At 42.1% G+C, this 19,541-nt stretch overlaps 1 protein-coding gene across 1 annotated transcript in view; it reads right to left on the bottom strand.

Moving 5' to 3' along the window:
- The window catches only part of LOC119168690 (5-hydroxytryptamine receptor 1), a 48,670-nt gene that overhangs the window by 28,531 nt on the left and 598 nt on the right, over positions 1-19,541 (bottom strand). The gene's annotated exons all lie outside the window — the stretch shown is intronic.

The raw sequence follows: 19,541 nt of genomic DNA, 5'->3' as shown, positions 1-19,541 counted from the left end.
TGCAGAAGAGCTAAAGAAAGAATTCCTGTCTGACAAAGACCGGTGTTCCTTCGTAGTGGGCGGGTAATGGATACCACGTTTACAACTAAGGAAACACCTTAAGTTTACGTATTTTTGTCTTTGTTATTGCGTGACTGCATCAGATAACTGTAATGTGTTCCCGCGTTGTTCGCAGGCTGAAGAGAAAGTGAAATGCGTGTTCTATCATAGCGCATGGCATGAAAAAAGATTTCTGTGAGAAAGGCAAACAGCGCCATCTTCGCGCAAACCGACTTTTTTCTTCTTTGGTCTTGTCCGTTATTAGATATTATTCTATTTGCCGGACAATCTTTGCTTCTCGACGCACTGCCATGAAACAGACGTTAATTTGCAGAGTCCATCGCTCAAAGTATTACGCGGAGCTGGGCATGTAAACAGAGGTCAACTTGTACATATTAGATGGCTTCCACTGGCGTCACCTAAATGAACAGGTCTGTGCGCGATACGATGAGACGCAAGGCTTGTGGCACCACGTTAATGTTGTCATTACACGAACTCCAAGATTCTTGTTATTGATTGACGTACAGTTGCCAATGTTACTGTGACTGCATTGTTGTGTCATTGAAGCTGATTATGCGCTGTGTGCCTTTAACTCATCAAAGTCGCCATTTTAGTGAACTAGTTGTTTTGTGCAGTTGTGTCCAATACAGCACGAGCAAGTTATCTCCACAAAACGAATGAGGCAGACCCTAAATGGTGACTTGCTTACGGGTCACAGATGTTTCCACACCAAAGTTCAGCATACTTGCGCCTAAACGCTGCTTACTGCCGCAGAGGCAAAATACAGGTGTAGTTTTCGTTATGTAGATGTTTAGCGATCTATTACAAAATTAAGTGCTTTGGCGACATCTTCACAAAAATTACGGGCTACGCCTTACTGCTTATATTTCGTATACGGGTCCAACTGCGCGGGTGTTTTTGTTTTCAGTTTCTTTATTCGGATTTCTTTTTTCGCTTCTTAACAAATCCCTGATAAAAATTATTCTCAAATGTCGAATATCCCATGAATGTTAAGACAGGACCGACAATTTGTGCAATCTAACTGCGATTTAAGAAACTGATACACTTGAAAATGTCGACGGGAGCCAATAACGTGCTCGAGTACATCAATTGTTTTATTTCATTTCGTTTTACCAAATGCAACAGTCAGTATAGTTTTGCGGTACATGTTGTCGGAAGTGTCGGGTGTAAAGAGAAGCCCGGACCCACACTAGCGTTTTCGAGAGAGGTGCCTTGCAGAGCTAATGTAGTCTGATAAGCAACCTTACTAAAGGTAAACTGTTGCGGGGAATGCCTGAGACAATGTACCATCTCGGCTCAAAAGACAGGAAGCAGGCAACAGTGGCGGAAGTCTGTCATAAAGTCATGTGCAAGCAGATTCTGCAATGGTTGGGCTAATTTTTTATGGGGGTCGGTTTCACGCTCGAAGAGACCGGTGCCGGGAAACAGAAAATCCCTGTTTGTAAGCACTGCAACAGCAGCTATGTTATTCTCGATGCGACATCCTAAAATGGTAATGAAAGCTCCAGTTGAAGCCAGTGATACTGACTCCGAGTAAGAGTTTAGACCATCTTTTACAGTTAAACCTGTTATGACATTAAAACACCGGTCACGCACGGCACCGCAGTTGTCCACTGCGTGACTTGTGTTCTGATCGATCTCATAATAGCGTTCACTGTAAAAGATGGAATAAATGAAGAAACACAAATGACATATTGAGAATTGAGCCAAGGTTTATTGCGTGCTAGCCCAGTGTTCTCCCACTGAGCCATGCTGGTGTTTGCGACTTGTTGGCAAACTTTTCTTAGGCAGGCTAGATGCCGGAAAAGGGATCGCGTTGATATGAGTATTAAGACGTTTTAGAACATCAAATGAACGGTCAGGCCTCCCACAATGCAAATAGCGTAATGAGTGGGACGTTCAATGCCCCAACCCATTAAAAAAGCTTCTTTTTGTTGAGCTAATAACTGTGGCGCATACCCCCTTATGGCATGACTCTTTATCGTCGTTAACCACTGCCTAAAAAATGCTGAAAACTCCCAACAAGTGTGTAGCAGATGCCACGCTTCTCCAAATAATGACGAACAATAGCAGAGTGAAATATTAGATGCTACACAAAAAATTCAATATTTATGACGTAATGGGTACCCAGCAATGTGCTTATTGCAGTTACCCGAAGATTATTTCGAAAAAGCTCTGAATGGTCGCTCTTCCAGCTCTTTCTGTGACTGTGCTGCGCGTTCCGAGCAGACCTGGTTTTTTTTTACCATCCTAAATAATGTTTTCATAGCAGAAGTCACAATAAAATACGCCTTTCTGGATTTTTTGTTCTATCTGCTGTAACGATTCTCGAAGGCCGCCCTCATTCAGATTGCTAAATGAGTTCGTGCTGACACCTAATGATGATGAGTCTTTTGTTTTGCTGGCACTCACCCACAAAGAGGGATCGATTAAGAACCAGGCGGCAGGATCATCAAGTGAGTTAGTTATGACACTTCTGGCCTGCTATCGATCTGTTATAAGCTGTATTTGTCTGTAAAAACAAAGAAAGCATTTCATTTTTCCTATTTACATAATGAAATTATTGCTTTTGACACTTGGCAACAAACTATTGTTATAATTCAAAGAAAATTTGTTTTTGTTTTCATTCTTTTTCTCAAATTTTGAAAAAAAAACGTGAAAAAAAAACTCTTTTTATGAGTGCTCAAAATTTTCGAAAATTTCGTATATCTACGACTCGAATGACCATCCTTCTCATCACATTCCTTATGATGAAACTCCACTGCAGGCGCAAAAAGCACGTGTTTTGTAAAGCCCGCACTTGACACAAAGGAAGTGCCGCTGTGTCAGCAGAGAACACTAATGAGATTTTCGGACACAAAAGAATGATTTTTATTGTCAGTGCCCACTTCTTTCTCAAGTTCTCGATAACAGTGCTCACTTTCAAATACTCGGCTCAAAGGACACTTGAGCGGACGTTTCATGGCGTTTCAGTGCAGGGTTTTGCATGCACCGGCATTTTCCTATTTAGCAAGAAGTGTATATATTCTTTGCTTATTTGTTCGTTAAAGGGCCACTCAGCACCATGCATTGAAAGATGAGGGGGTGATTTTCTCCTCTCCTTCAGGCACACGATGCATCCTTCTTGCCCCTTAGTGCTTGAATGCACGTGCAAAATATCAGCACTGAGCGTTAGAGCCAATCAGGATTTCGCGCATCTAGGCTGCACGCTCTTACCGCCGCTTGCTCAGCTGTAAATACAAAAAATAAATTTTGATAGGTTGATTGTGTACAATAATAATGCGAGACAAAGAAGAACGGAAGGCCAGCCGGATGGGAAAGAAGTGCAGGAGACAAATTACATGTGATATTTCATGTATACCAACAAATCGAGAGCATGTACACTATATACGACACGGGAACTACTGTCTACGTCAAAATAGCACGCCAAGAAGAACGAGAAACACCAGGAAAGAATATAGTGCTCTTTTTTTTTTAATTTGGGAGCCTCGTGAGTGGCCTTTTAACTCAACTTTCACGTCACGTTTGTAAGCAGCGTCATTGAGAAGGTGCCAGGTGATTTTTAACATACAGAAAGAAGAATTGGAAAGCTCGTTCAACAACTGTTCCTTTAACTGTTAATTAGGCAAATGTCTAAATATATTCGTTGCGTATTGCTTCGGAAATCAGAATAATTGATCCTATGTAGCTCCAGGTCAAGTAAAAGAACAGGCGTTAGTAAAATAACAGTAAAATAACGTTCTGCGTGTGAACGCAAGAACATTGAGTTCATTCGGGATTCTGCATTGATATTACTTAGCAAACACACTCTTCGTATATTTATGTACATGACTGAAACGTTAGGATATCGTTAACAAAGGTTCAGTGATAGCTATCTGAAACCTACTTGTACTGTGGCGTAAAAACCACCGAAGTGAAGTAAAAGCAGCTAAACAGCAAGCCCCAAAAGCTTTTACTAATAACATTTCCTTTCATGATTAAGTTATGTGTAAATATTTGGGAAATTCGGAGATTTCAATTGACAATAGCAATCGCATTGATTCTTCTGGTGCAAGTTTGAGTATTGGATGCTTACAAATACAGCTTAACACGCCCCGTGAGGTGTCAGCGTTAGGCCTCAGCGGGATCTCTGATTATTTTGTACCACCTGAACTCAAAATGTTTCTCTCCCATATCTTTGGTAAAAATGAAGACCCCCTATATTGTTTAGTGAGGTTTTCTTTCAATGATCTTGATGCATTGCTATCCATTTGTGCGCGTAAGAACACCTTATCTCATACGAACATTGCTATAGTATCTTTTGAAATTTTATGCTTACTCTGGCAATGTCAATACTGCAGTAATCAAACGTAACCCATGATGACAAAAGCCGTCCTTACTAGGCTTGATAACATAATTCTAAGGGTTTATGAGTAGTGAACTTTAGAACCGACTCGCCCACAAATTTATTAGAAATTCCACCGAATCCATGGATGCTACAAAGACGTGTTTCCGGCAGGCGTGCCCTGTTGTAGCGAAAGCAACTGACTGACGTACGCTTACGTTTGTTACGAGAGACAGGACTGAGCTTAACCATAATGTGGTGAACTACAAGGAAAGCGTCGCTTGGGCGGAGTAATGGCCAGCCAGGTTTGCCAGGCTGACCCTGCTTGTGGCACCATCATCCCCACCACTATTTAATTCAAATGCGACTGTAATATTGTTTTGATAGTTTTTGAATAGTTCAGCAACCATTTACAAACCAAACCTAAAATGATTTTCATCCAGTTTCCAGACAGCCTATGATTTTTTATATCTGAAAAAAATCTGTTTCAAAGCAATGTTGACTACCTGTGACAAAAGAACTTTACGATTATTTTGCAATAAACAAAATATATGCCATACTTTTGTATAAATGCAAGTGCGAACCTTTATCTATGAGAAACAATACCCTGATGAATATTTTGTAAGTGCAAGTTCAAATACAGCTGTGACTATATTATTGAAGGACTAACTTTGCCAACCGCTGATAGATATGTGGGATTTAACGTCCCAAAACCACTATTTGATAATGAGAGACGCCGTAGTGGAGGGCTCCGGAAATTTTGACCACCTGGGGTTCTTTACCGTGCACCCAGATCTTGGCACACGGGCCTACAACATTTCCGCCTCCATCGGAAATGCAGCGGCCACAGCTGGGATTCGATCCCGCGACCTGCGTGTCAGCAGCCGAGTACCTTAGCCACTAGACCACCGCGGTGAGGCGTTTGCCAACCTCTCTTAAATACAACCGATACACAGATCTTCATCATCATGTATGTTCAATTCAAGATGGAGAATTGTGAGCATCTTAACTTTGGCGTAAGGCAGTTTTAAGCAAAATTTTTCATCTTGTAAAAAAAACAGTGTTCATAGTCTTGTAAAACTATGGACAGCATACATCTTCGTAACTTGACGTTTAAAAGAAAACGTTACTCCTCACATTTTCTATGTTTAGTTTATTTGGCGTTTTTCATGAGTGTTCATTATTTGAAATATATTCGGTGTTTCCCCTTTGTACACTTTAATTCGAGTGTCCATTTCAAGGGACAGTATTTCGTTCACTATTGAATATTTTTTTAAATATTATCTGATCACTTTTCGTAACCTACTAACAACGCAGGAATATATAAGGTGTGGCTTTTCATTCATGATGTAAAATGATGCCTTTGTAAAAACCTAAAATATGTTGCCTGAAAATATGTACTGATGTACACGTAGGTAAATATCGCCCGACGCACGCACGCACTGAAGTACTCGATTGCATAAAGTTTGTCGAACTGGCGACGTTCGCGACATAATGGACATCAAAAAAAGAAACTAATAGCTTTGATGGTGTCAATATAAGTCACCATGCAGTGAATAGATTATAATGATCAAGAAATACTCGAAGTATGTTAACCCAAGTTCATGTATATTTGTTCAGCAGTGATGAATAAGTTATATAAACTGAGCAAAAAAATTACCTCGAGTGGAAGAGGTGCACGTACAATCTCAATTTGCGTGCTCTTGTTGATACCGTGGTGTCTTTAGCCGGGAAAATGTCTTGGGTTCTAACAGACATACACGCACACGCACATGTGAGTGCACATGTGCTTACCTGTGGGGTGAATAGGGACTCAGCACAATTGAGAAACATCCCAAACTAGGAGCATAGGGTTGCACGATTTGCCGGAGGCAACGTCACGAGCATGCGCTGCTAGCTGCCGAAGGCACTGAGAAATTCGAAAGCCCCGGTACAAACTTTGATCTGAGCACACGTGTAATCTGGGCAACCTAGGACGGATAGAGCACTAAGATTGGCCCTGCGTCTTCTCCTGCAGTACAGGAAGCCTTAGGGGAAAATAGGCGAAAACGTTCTTAATTAAATTTTCAAATTCTACCTTCGAAGAAGCAGTGATTTCTACAGTATCTCGAGAAAAATAGATATAAGATATGGACATGCACGCACTTGCCAGTCGAATTTGGGTTTCCTGCTTACCGGCCCGTTTCTTTCTTCTGACTGATGGGATTCCGGAAGCCCGTCAGTGCCAGCCGTTGACAGGAGCACGGAGTATTCAATGCGACTGACTAAAGACGTGACAGGCACATCGCAGTAGGGACAGGTTCGTCGAGTGTGGACAAGAAGAGACCAGAAAAACTCTTGGTGTCCGAAACTGAAAAGATGTCGCGGAAGAACGTGACATCGCTGGGACGAAGTCGACTTGATAAAAGTGAAAGGAGAACACCGGCCATGAATTTGACTGGTCTAACCGAGCATCATTATTGTGTGAAACGTCAAGAATGTCCTTCTTTAGGATGTCAATCGAAGACAGCTGAAATACAAGAGACGTGCAAAAAGTGCTTCATTCGGTAGTTGACGAATGCGCGATCGTTTATGCGTATCTTTCCAGTGATGTTTTTTGTCTAGTGGCCAAGCAATGGTACGAGATCATTGTCGTTCTAATACAGGCGCGTGAAAGATGCACAAAGAAATGAGAATTGCTCGAGTCACCCGATTGAATTTTGGCGGTATCTCTTTTTATCAAGCTGCAGGGAATTTTCGCTCTATTTTTCTTCGTTTGTAACTTTCCTTTTTCTTCTTCCTCACTTTTCTCATCTATTTGACCATATAGGTAATCCCTCATTGTAGGGTAGCCAGCTGTATGTCTTTATGGTTAGCCTTCCTGCTGTTTTCGTTTGTGTCTGCTTCCTTTCTTCTCTTTGTCAACCTTGGTCACATAAGTTCATCAGAACATATTTCATTGGAATCTTTGTGAAAACGCGATAAAAGGGCAATATATCTACTTTAGTCATGTAAAGCGAAAAGCGGTGTTCTTTTACTAACTTTAAGAGGTATGATGTTTGAACTAGCCTGCCATTGATTGAACGTCCCAAAACCACCATATGAATATGAGAGGCGCCGTAGTGGAGGGCTCCAGAATCTTCGAACACCGGAGGTTCTTTCACGTACACCCAAATTCGAGCGCATGGACTCGCAGCTTCTTCGCCTCCTCAAAGTTTAGCCGCCGCCAACGGGATTTGATCGCACGACCTGTGGGTCAGCAGCCGAGTACCTTAGCTACTAGACCACTGCGGTGGGGCGAACAGACAGTGGTACAAGGATTCGCTTTTCACGATGCACTTCTGACGTTTACGAACGTATGTCTGCCAATCACGCTGTTGGCATCTTCGGTTATATATAATGCCGCCAGAAAACTGGAGCTGTTGTGGAGGATGAAGCGGCTTCAAACAGTTCTTTACAATGGAACACGTGGCAACTTTGTTCAGTCTGATGAAAAAAATTGATTTCTTGCTAACGACTAGTTGTTTTCACTTTCGCAAAACTCGAGTAAGCATTGATCTGCCGACTCGTAATGTGCAATTCACGAGGCTAATTTCAAATGAGATGGCACCGCACAATGGGATAATATTTTACCTTTATTGCTGTTTTTGTTGCCACCGGGATGGTAAAAATGATTTGAGATGTTGATGAGATTTCTTATTCGTTCCAGGCAACTACACGAGAAACGGGAAAGCAAAGCAAATAACAGTGAAATGAATGTGCGGAATGCGTCCAGAATTGGCCTATTGGCTTAATCTTTATTAGAACAGCACCACCAGAGTTTGTGGTTGAAAACAAAGCAGTATGGTGAGCGCCATCAATATAATAGTTTGGGGGAATTGAAAAGGTTACAGAAAACACCCGCTAATGTGTCCGACGATTGCGAATCTTCCGTGGTGTGAATCTCTATTCATGATAACTTTCTGCATACGTTTGACTGCATTATGCGTTCTTTATCGTAGGAAATCAATGAATACATGTAAACAATACTTACAATTGTTAATCAGCAATGTAAAATAAGTTCTCGCATATACCTGAGAAACTAAAGAGACAGTAAAAAAACAAGGAGGTTCAGAGGGGGAAAGGACGTAATATATCAAACACGAAGTGGTTTCCATAACTAAATTTTGAAGTAAGGACTATGAGACGTGTGAACGATAGGATGCTTCAGTGCAATGGCTGTGTATACGCAGTAATATAAAGAAGATTGTTACTGTGGTACAACGGAAAGAAAAAAAGAGCCTACTAAAGGCTGGCGATATCCGCGATCTAGAATGGGAACATAAAGTACATTTTATACCAGCCACGCATGTTCTCAAAAAATTCTCTACTGAACTTTATTGACATAAACTGAATCATACATGCACTTTGCGTCATTCACCTTATGGCTGTATACCTGTATTTGTAGAGAAATGGGAAGTTCTTACCTAATTCTATAGCATTACTACTTTAGCTTTTGTATACTTCAGGCAAGAATAGTACCAATGTTGGTAAACCTAAACAATTTACTGTTTTGAGCTGCTCTCTGCCTTGAAGAATAAGGCAAAATAAATAAAAGTCATGAAAAGCTAAAAGATAAAATTATGGGGTAAAGAACAATTGATTGTTAGGTCATCGATAGTGTGCAAGAAATCAATTCAGTATTTGAAGAACAACCTCGGAGTCAGCATCTGATGTGCGAACTTATCTACGCTGTTCGCAGCAGCAGGAGTACCACTAACAGAAGCTCTCAAATCGATATAATGGACAACTCCGACAGATATTGGACATGCGTACAATGTACACAACATTTACCTGTCCAGACGCACTGCGTTTACAGTAATGATAGCTTCTCTAAGTGAAAATCTTTTCACCTTCGTGTGACGCCGTGGAGGGCATGCATGGTTTAAAAGAAATGTGTTGCCCCATTTAAGCTCACGGATGTTTGGCGCTTTTATAACACCGCTTTTACGCAATTGCGACTACAGCCAAACAACCAACCATGTAATTAGCAGTTAAGTCAAACGTTCGTTTTTGTCGGCCATGTTCATTCGCAGGAAAAGGCCAGTCAATACATCTTTCAGTCTGGCTTTGTTATCGCACAATATGCATTTTTAATTACACATGGTTATACTCGATGTTACCCGAAGGACAAGTGAGGCATGTCAGTTATTTTTAGAGATTTCAGTGTGCCACCTGTGCACATGTAACTTGGCCATTACTGGGAATGGCATGCCAGATTATATTGTCCATATTGCATTTTTAAGTGACGAGAGAGTAGATCGTATTCGTGCAACGTACCATACAGAAGCCAACTTTCTGAGTATGGTAAACAAGTCGCTATCATTAGAAAAACATCAAGTTTTGGTCGAAGTCCTTGCGAAGCATGCTACTATATTTGACTATGCGCAGAAAGAAGAGCAAATAAGTGTACCCGAGTCGCGTACTCGCTATGGGATTGACACAGGATCCGCTCACCCTATCCGGCAGAAACCATACCAAGTCTCATCTGCGGAGCGCAAGGTCATTACTCAACAGGTAGAAGAGATGATAAAGAAAACGGTCATCCAAGAGTCGTGTAGCTCTTGGGCTGCCCCTGTGATTCTTGTCCGAAAGAAGGATGGTACATGGCGATTCTGCGTGGATTATAGACGGCTCAACTCTGTTACTAAAAAGGATGTCTACCCGCTTCCCAGGATTGATGATGTCATCGATTGTTTACATTCGGCATCGTACTTCTCCGTGAATTTGAGATCTGGTTATTGTCAAATCCCCATGCACCCGAATGACAAAAAGAAAACGGCCTTCATAACCCCGGATGGTCTATTTGAATTCAATGTAATGCCGTTTGGCCTATGCAACGCTCCAGCCACGTTTGAGCGCTTCATGGACTCTGTGTTACGTGGACTAAAGTGGGAAGTTTGTCTTTGCTACCTGGATGACATTATAATTTTTGGCCGTACATTCGATGAACACAACCATCGTCTAGACAATGTTCTCACCTGCCTTGAGAGAGCTAAGCTCACCCTGAACTCTAAGAAGTGTCACTTTGGCAGCCGTGAGAATCTCGTTCTCGGTCACCTGGTGGACAAGCATGGCGTTCGACCCGACCCCCAGAAAGTCGCAGCAGTCAGCAGCTTTAAAAACCTCAGTCGGTACAAGAGTTGCGAAGCTTTTTGGGCCTATGCTCGTACTTACGTCACTTCATGCCCAGGTTCGCCGACCTCGCTTACCCTTTGACGTCCCTACTCAACAATAACGCACCTTTTCGGTGGTCAGCGGAATGCGAGTCGTCTTTTTCGCAACTCAAGATTGTTCTTACGTCAGGGCCCATACTTCGCCACTATGACCCACCTGCTGCCACAGAAGTTCATACCGACGCCAGTGGTGTAGGTATTGGCGCCGTCTTGGTCCAACACCATGGAGCTGCTGAACACGTCGTTGCCTAAGCCAGTCGCTGCTTAAGTAAACCGGAGCAAAACTATACTGTGACAGAGCAGTAATGTCTCGCGGTCATATTCGCCATGCACAAGTTTCGCCCTTATATCTATGGACGCCGATTCTCAATTGTCACGGACCACCATTCTTTATGTTGGCTCACTGGACTACGGGACCCATCTGGTCGTCTTGCTCGTTGGGCGTTACGATTGCAAAACACGACTTCAAAGTCTGCTACAAGAGCGGTCGTCGTCATGCCGACGCCGATTGCCTTTCACGACTTCCCCTTCAGACAACCGGGTGTGACGCTGACAACTTTAATGAATATTTGGCTGTAGTGAATACTCCGTTTTCTGACCTAACAACTTTTCGAGCAGAGCAACGCAATGACAACAGTCTCGCTTCTTTCTTTATTTCCGGAACGAACGGTCAACGTGGTTTTGTCGTAAAGGATGGCGTTCTTTACAAAAAGAATTATTTCGGCGTAGGCTCTCGCCTACTTCTAGTTGTGTCTACAAGTCTTCAACAACACGTACTTCGAGCAATGCACGACGACCCAACATCTGGCAATATGGGTTTTTCTAGGACATTTTATCGCCCGCAAGAACGCTTCTTCTGGCCGAAGATGCGTAAAAGTGTGACTGCATACATTGCGAGCTGTCAGCAATGTCAACGCCACAAGCGTCCTACAAATCCGCCAGCCGGACTACTTCATCCCATAGCACCCCCGAGTTCACCATTTGACGTCGTAGGTGTCGACCTGCTCGGCCCTTTTCCGCAATCAACGAACGGTAACCGATGGCTTATTGTGGGCGTTGACCACCTCACACGTTACACCGAAACTGCGGCGATTCCTGCGGCAACGGCCACAAGTTTCAGAGTTCATGCTGTCACACGGTATATTACGGCATGGATCCCCCCGTGTCATCATGAGTGATCGCGGGCGGCAATTCCTTGCCGATGTAGTTGAAGACCTCCTTCGTCTTGCTTCGTGCCATTTTCGTCACACTACGCCGTATCACCCGCAGGCTAATGGTTTGACGGAACGAACAAATAGGACTCTCGTCAACATGATTTCCATGTATGTTGATTCTGGACACAAAACATGGGACGCAATTTGGCCATTTATAACTTTCGCCTACAACACTGCACAGCACGAAACAACGAGATACAGTCCATTTTATCTGCTCTACGCACGCCAACTCCGCACAGCTCTTGACACTATCCTTCCTTTTTCCGAGACTGATCAACCTATTCTCGCCGAAACCATTTGCCGCGCAGAAGAGGGCCGGCGCATCGCCTGTCTTCGAACTTTCGTCTCACAGAAACGCTCCAAGAACCGTTACGACAGAAGTCACCGGCACGTATGGTTTGAGAAAGGGGATTTGGTGTAGCTTTGGACGCCGCTTCGCAAGCGAGGTCTCTGCCAAAAGTTTCTGGCCAACTACACCGGTTCGTTTGTTGTCTTGGAACGTCTCAGCGATGTCACGTGCGTGATATCTCAGCTGTTGTCAACTGGCCGCCGCTCAAGCAAGACCAACGTTGTTCATGTTGCCCGTCTAAAACGCTATCATCATCGCAACGAAGCCTAACTCGCCCGGTGGGCATCGTCTGCAAAGGGGGATTTGCTATGATGCTGAGGGGGCGCGTGGAAGAAGAGGAGAACGAGGTTGGCACGAGCGGTGATCAGTCAGATCCCTGGACTCTCGCATTGATCATCTCCTGTAAATAAAGGCATCGCACCGTAACAACATTACAACGCTCAGATTATCTTTTCAGAAATGAAGCTCTCTCGAAATAAACAGCGCACACGCCACGTACTTTCAGCGAAAAAAAATATGCAGTTATATAGTTATTCTTCTCATGCACACTTCGAAGCATACTCACCTAGGTGAGAATTTGCGCTCCCACCTTAACAATCAATCAAAAAGGCAAAGATGAAATATTTTAACATAGCATCCGGAATATGGTGGTTTAATACAGTAAAAACCAGTAAAGTGTGAACAGTATGCTAGATCTCTTCAGGAACGTTCCCGAAAGGCATAAAAAGTAATTCTCATCGTGAACAGAGCTTCTCCATGCTTGCGGACTTCTTTGAAACATCACCATATGCTTTGTCCTTACGTTGTGATTTGTCTGAGTGTGCGTACTGAAGCCAATATCCTCAAGGATGCTTGCGAACTCAGAGAGTGAGCTGGTTCATGAGAAATTGGTATTGCTTCAGCGCAGCTGAGTTGAAGCATGAAGAAATTATGCACAGTTTCTAAATGAAAAAAGTCACTGTAGAAGAATCGAAAGAAAGAAACAAAGAGCTGACTAAAAGCCAGTGATTACTGTGATAATGAATGGGAACACAAAAATACGATTAGTGCCAGCCAGGTGTGTCCATAAAACAAATTCTGCATTAGAAACTTCATGCTTCAGACGGAATCATGTGTACGCTTTGCATCATTAGCTTGCTGCCACTGCACATGCTGCCACTGCACACCCTCTTCAGCAGCGGAAACAATGACATTGAAGGGGCTGACTCCTACAATTAAGCTGCGAATAACTACGGTATCTCCATCCCTGGTGAGAAGTAGTACCAGTGACCAGTCCCTATTTACCATGATAATCGCAATGGCCGCAGACGCTACATACATGAGACGGCCAACTATCACGCTGGAGGTTTCAGGCGACCCTCTATGCGTTGGCTATTGTCCTTTAGTCGAATAATAGGTAGACACTGGCTAAGCCTTCTTGTACATGATCTAATTATCAAGATATCTTCCAACGTACGCTGTGCTTGCTGCTACCCTTCATCCATGCCGACATTTTTAGATGGAGCTTAGGGGAAAAAACGTCTCCTGCAAAACATAGAAACTGTTCAGTGAGGTGTGTTGCATTACGCTTTTCATAAAGCACAGGTGCTTCAATAGGTAGCATGGGCTAAGGCAACTTTGGTATTGGTTTGGCAAGGCCCTAGTGTACTCTGTATTCTTGCATCAATCCAACCTTTCCTTAGCATTGTCGAGACTCAGCGTACTTTTCAAAGTACAGCATCATAGCTTCTTTTAAAAAATCATGAAACTCAACCAACATTTGTATATGTCGTTTTCTATTTTACTCCAAAAATATGTGTGAGATCTCACCTAAATACATCCAGTAGTTATTGCATGGACATGAACAGGTTAATGATGTTGCAGGATACAAATTATTACCGCTAGATTGCAAAGAATATAATAACGCCTGCTGGGCACTGGACACTTAGTTACTGCTCGCAACTAATAACCGAAGCGTTTCATCATAATCATTGCATTTCACTAAACGTAAAGACACATTGGATATTCAGAGATAATATGGGAAGCCCCTATATTCAAAGACATAGCCGCATCTATGTGTGTGTATGTGCGTGTATGTATTAATGTCTACGTGTGTGTGTCATGTGTATGTCTTTGTGCTTCATGTTTACGCTTGCGCATTTTTGTGCATGTGTGTTTGTCAATGTTTCTAACTTAGCACCCGCCATTTTCGTTCTGCGCAACACTGCATGGGAAACAAAGCAATTTGATAGATGTTTGAAATAGTTTCCAGCTTGTTTCATGTGGTATAAATAAAGCTTGTAGAAATACACTCTACCCTGAGACGATAGGAGGACGTTTGAAATTTGCCTTCAAAAGCAGATCGCGACAGCGTAGTCGGGACTAGCACGCATCGTCTTCTAAAATGCTACCCTGCTTCGGTTCTCGGTGCATAGCTGAACCGTGCAGTTCAAAAACGAAGGACTCTGCACGTATAACATTGGTCGTTTCAAAATATCATTCCATGCCTATAGCCCACAACGCCGGATTTTTAATTTTTTTTTCAACGAAGGGCCCACTAACTTACAGTAGAGCAACAAGTGAACGTAGGCAGCTGCTTTCTTTGTTGCTGCTTCTCCTGCTGATGATGAATAAACTTGTGGGACCGCTTCTTTCTAATGAGTGGACCTTCAGAACACCCGTTTCTTGATCAATACACATATTTTGATACCTGGCATGATTCCACATTTCTCCGAAGCAATATACTATGATGCGTTAAGCAGAGTTTTTCAACTGTACGAAATTGATACAGTTTTTTTTTTTTTGCTCCCGCAGGTTCCACAAATATTTTGGCTGTATGATAGAATGCCTGTTTTCATGCAGATGGTATCAATGAGATCTTTACTGTGATGCGAAAATTTTTATTATTTACTTTATTTGCATTTTTCTTTCACTTTCAGTCATGGAGAAGGTGCTTTCTTGTTCACAGCGAACGATGTCCACGCCAAACTAACGCGGGTGCCGGAATTTCGTAAACACGTGTTCTTTCACGCTGTCGCAATAAAAGTGGGAAAATTGCCCCAACTTAAAAAAGCAACTTCCAGAAAATTGTTGCCCTCACAATATAATCCTATTATTACTGACGTGTTACTTGTTATATTTCTTAACTGCTTTTTTATTATACTTAACATTTTGTAAGGTGCACGTACAGTACTTTTTTCGCCGTGCAGCTTTAGTAAAAAGCTAATTATGGAGCGCGTCTTTTGTGCAGCCACGCATACTAAAATTTTTACGGGAAAGAGTCATTACGGCTTGCCACTTCACATTGATACCGAGTACTTCATGACACAAAAGTAAGGGTTATTGAGTTTTGCAATAATGAAATATTACCTTCGAAATAAGGCTTTGAACTTGCGCCTGAAAATATCTTTTACGGCGCGTACAAGCTTTAATACAACAGAGACGGTACTGCCCTTGTTGACCAATGGGTTTTGAATTAGTAACGCTGTCTAATTTATTTCTCAGTCATCTCCTTGAAAAATCCAGCACAAGTACGTAAGTAGTGAAAGCCGCAGAGGATTTATATGTGACACCGTCCCTTTTTTGCTTCTTTTTCATGGCGTTTCTTCTTTGTGACTTTACTTCAAGCATTTACGTACTTGTGATGCAAACTTCTCACAAAATTAACCACTTCTAGCTTAATAATCTCGCAATTCAACAGCCGAAATGTTCGTGATTACTTGCAGTGTTCCCTTCATGCCAGCGTGAAGAATTTTCACTAGCACCTCGTGTTTTAAGACGATTGGTTTTGGGCTACGTCATCGCAAAAGTTTTGGTCTGACTGTGTTTGTCTCGTTCTGTTTCTGTCACACGATACAGCAGTCAGAAGCAAAATTTAACCCCTTGCTAAACGACCACGCATCTTGATCTCCTGGCTGCGTTCAAACTACGGAAAAATATCAATAAAAAATATGACGCATATTTGGGCGAAACATCAATACAGGAGCATTAGATAGTGTGTTATTTTATTTCTGAAGTGCATAGATACGTAATTCCCAAGACTTTAGAGCTTATTGCGCAGCGCTGCCAATGCGACGCTATCACCGAAAAGCGGCTGTTTCCTACGTTTCCCTAAAGCTACATGGTGCTGCCACCTACCAGTGGCTTTGCATTCTAGAAAATCTTCGTTTCTTTAAATTACTTTTCGACGGCATACATATTTCATGCAGCGCATACTCACCAATTTTTCCCGCAGAACGTCACATGAACGCGTTATTCTCTCTCTATATATAAAAGACTATCAGCTATTTACGACTTCTGCCAGGAAAGCTCACAGTTACGCCGCCAATTGTTTTCGATGTGATTCTGTTTATCCGACATATGCAAGTTGTAATAAACGGAGGCAAACAAGGACAAGGCAATGATAGCAACATTGTACTAATAGCCATTCCTGATTGCTGACTCCTGCTGCGACGTTGGTTTTCACCTCTAATGCGGACCACACTATTTAGTGTTTACCCTGCCGCCATGTGCCAGCCGACCTTTCTGATGGGGAAGGGCGTACTCCGACGTCCACCGAGGCTGTGTAAGCGTACTCATCTCGAAAGGCAGCCTTTGTTTTTCGGTAATCCCTACAGCCCACTAGCTATGATGGTGTGTTATACTTGTTGCTCCATTTTGAATTCCGTAAGTTTTAAAGGTTGGTGTGGTCATGCACAAGTAGATAATTGTGCGTGTGGCATTCCAGAGATGAATAAAACGGAAAAGAAAATCCGGTTAAAAGCCGACTCAACCACTTAAGGCTTAAGTTATTCTATTTTTATCCCCAATAGACACGTTAACCTTACGCACATTCACATAAAAATCTTGTATTATGAGAAAGACTTCTAGAGGGATATTTGAATTTAAAAATTTGGTTTTTATTGTGTAGAGTATGAGGATGTGTACAGATTGTTTGAGTGATATTACGGTAAGTTCTCATTGAGTTTGTTCGTTATGATTTATACAAGACGACACAAGGTATCATCGTGATACAGCACGTACTTAATAATGTTGACATGTTGTTGCAATGCTACCGACGAATCGATATTGCCAAACCCCAGTTGCCGCCGTTAGGCACAGATTCGCAAAGAAGTTTGTCATTTTTTTATTTTATGTGAAAATTTCCTTTGCGTCGTCTAGTTACAGTGTTGTTCAACAAGTGCTTTATAAGTGTACGGATGGCGCCGTATGCCATAGTTATATTAGCAGCAGCACTCGTCCAAGATTCTAACTAAATTGAGACCTGTAGTGTTTCTTCCTTTTTTTATTGCACTTAACAGGAAATTAACTAAAGGCATGGGCACGCTCAAAGAAAGAACGGAATGTTCACTCACTTGTGGATTTGAACGATCATATCCACAAGTGTATTGACGGCGCAACGACGACGTGAAGTCCCGAAAGCACTAAAGCAATCATCCGCGGATGATCTCACTCTCACACTAAGAACAACAGGAAAAGCATAGACGATAATCACGGTCCTTTATGTACAGTGAACACGTCGAACAGAACTACGATTAAATATTGAAATAGAAGCGTGTGCGACAGCTACTACTTCTAGAAGCCTGGCCAAACTTCATTCTACAAGATGCCTTAAGGCCAAAATGAAATAGCGTACTAGACCAGTATCTACTCTAACACGACCACAAATGACGTTCGCTCCGAAATTAACACCTGAGAAAAAAAATAGATGTGAAAGTCACACGGGAACGTTTCCTCGTATTTTTGTGCATCTCATTGACGAGATAAAACTGTTGCTTGGAGGCTCAGTAATTCCTAAGCATCGTTATGATAGCCTGTAGAATGTTGTATTCATCAGGCTAAACGTATTCTACACCGCTTCAGCCAATTCAGTCAAACACACAATTTTTTAATTCACGAGTCACACTAATGTCACCTTTTGGTGCTGTGCAAAATTCATTTTGTGAACTCCTGTGCAACGTATGCACCATAGTTTCTCAGACCCCGGAGTGCATCAAATAAAATGCAATAGCATATATTGAAGAAGCAAAAATTCCTCACCCGATATCGATTAGCCTGTATTATCAGATCTTCTGTCCACGCACCTAAATAATTAAAATAATAACAAATTCTATCCACGCCATTGACGTTCCTGCTTGTTGATAAACAAATTAAAAACAGTTAATGTGTAGAATACATGAATCGCTAGCAAAGCTTGAACGTCTTGTTAACCTTGAATCATTAAAAAATATCTACGCTTTCTTCAATGTGGAAAGATGGTGGCTACGGCTACGTTGACAGATGTACACTAAAAAAATGCTAGGTATCACATGTTTCTGCACATGAATGCTAAATACTAGCGTTTTTTTTCATCAAAGGGGGGAAAATACGTCAAACGAACGTGCACATCAAAAAGCTGTAAAATGGAGTGCGCTGCTCCAAAGCATCAAGTCATTATTGTAAAGAATACTCTGGGTTTCGCAGTGGTTCACGCAACAGATTGCATACAGCTCCTTTGCTTAGGCAAGTGCTCAGACAAGTGAAATGTGTTCTTGTATTACGCGCCTGCCAAAGTTTCTGTTTATACAGATATTCCCAATTGAACTACTCGGAAACGTTTAAAATAGTTTCACCTGGATCCTCAATACCATGGTGTCAAAACTAAACAGTTTATAAGTGTTTTCTGTACATCGAAGAACAAGATACTTTCCAGTGGAGATGTTGACGACTCGTGTTGAACACGCACAGGCCAAGCCCTCTAAAGACTGTTGCCCTGCAGTACACGTATGCTACTGCAGCGGGTCGAACTAAACTGAATTCTCGTTCACGCTTCACTAGACCAAGCGGTAATTAGCACTATTGCATGGGCTACCTGCGTCACCGATCATCAAAATTTTGTAAGGAAGTAATGACATGAGCTGACAGCAGGCCTTTCAATGCCGAATAATTCTATGACTCATTCAATCTGTTAAAAATGCGCTGAAATAAGCTTTAGTACAGCAAAAAATCACATTTTCTGGAATGCCTTAGAACCTAGACGTCAGCTTTATTTCTTCGTAGCATGCATGAGGCTAAAGCCCAAGTTTTTTTTTTTTGTTGTTGTTGTTTGGGTGGCTGCAATGATGCATGTTTGGGGCTGTTGACGAAAAAGTCTATTGCTCATAGAAAAAGAAATAGCTAAGCATTGATTCTAATTGGTTTTTATGTATTTTCCTTGGATCGCAAAATTCATCAAGTACCCTACTAAGCTGGTGTGGTAGTCATGTAATTTAGCACCCCTGAGAAGGCCGTTGCCGTTGTTGAAGATAAACGCGCTTTAAAAACATGTTCCTCTGGTTAACAATTATACACTCTCCACAAAATATTAAAACATAAGCTTCATTACCTCTGAAGATATTATTGTGTATTGTTAAAAGCCTAAGGCTATCAAGCTGTATTGTTTC

This window comes from Rhipicephalus microplus, chromosome 6 (genome assembly GCF_043290135.1).
Source record: "Rhipicephalus microplus isolate Deutch F79 chromosome 6, USDA_Rmic, whole genome shotgun sequence".
Classification (NCBI taxonomy): domain Eukaryota; kingdom Metazoa; phylum Arthropoda; class Arachnida; order Ixodida; family Ixodidae; genus Rhipicephalus; species Rhipicephalus microplus.
The sequence above is the reverse complement of the archived record's forward strand: the minus strand, read 5'-3'. Positions and strand labels throughout refer to the sequence as shown.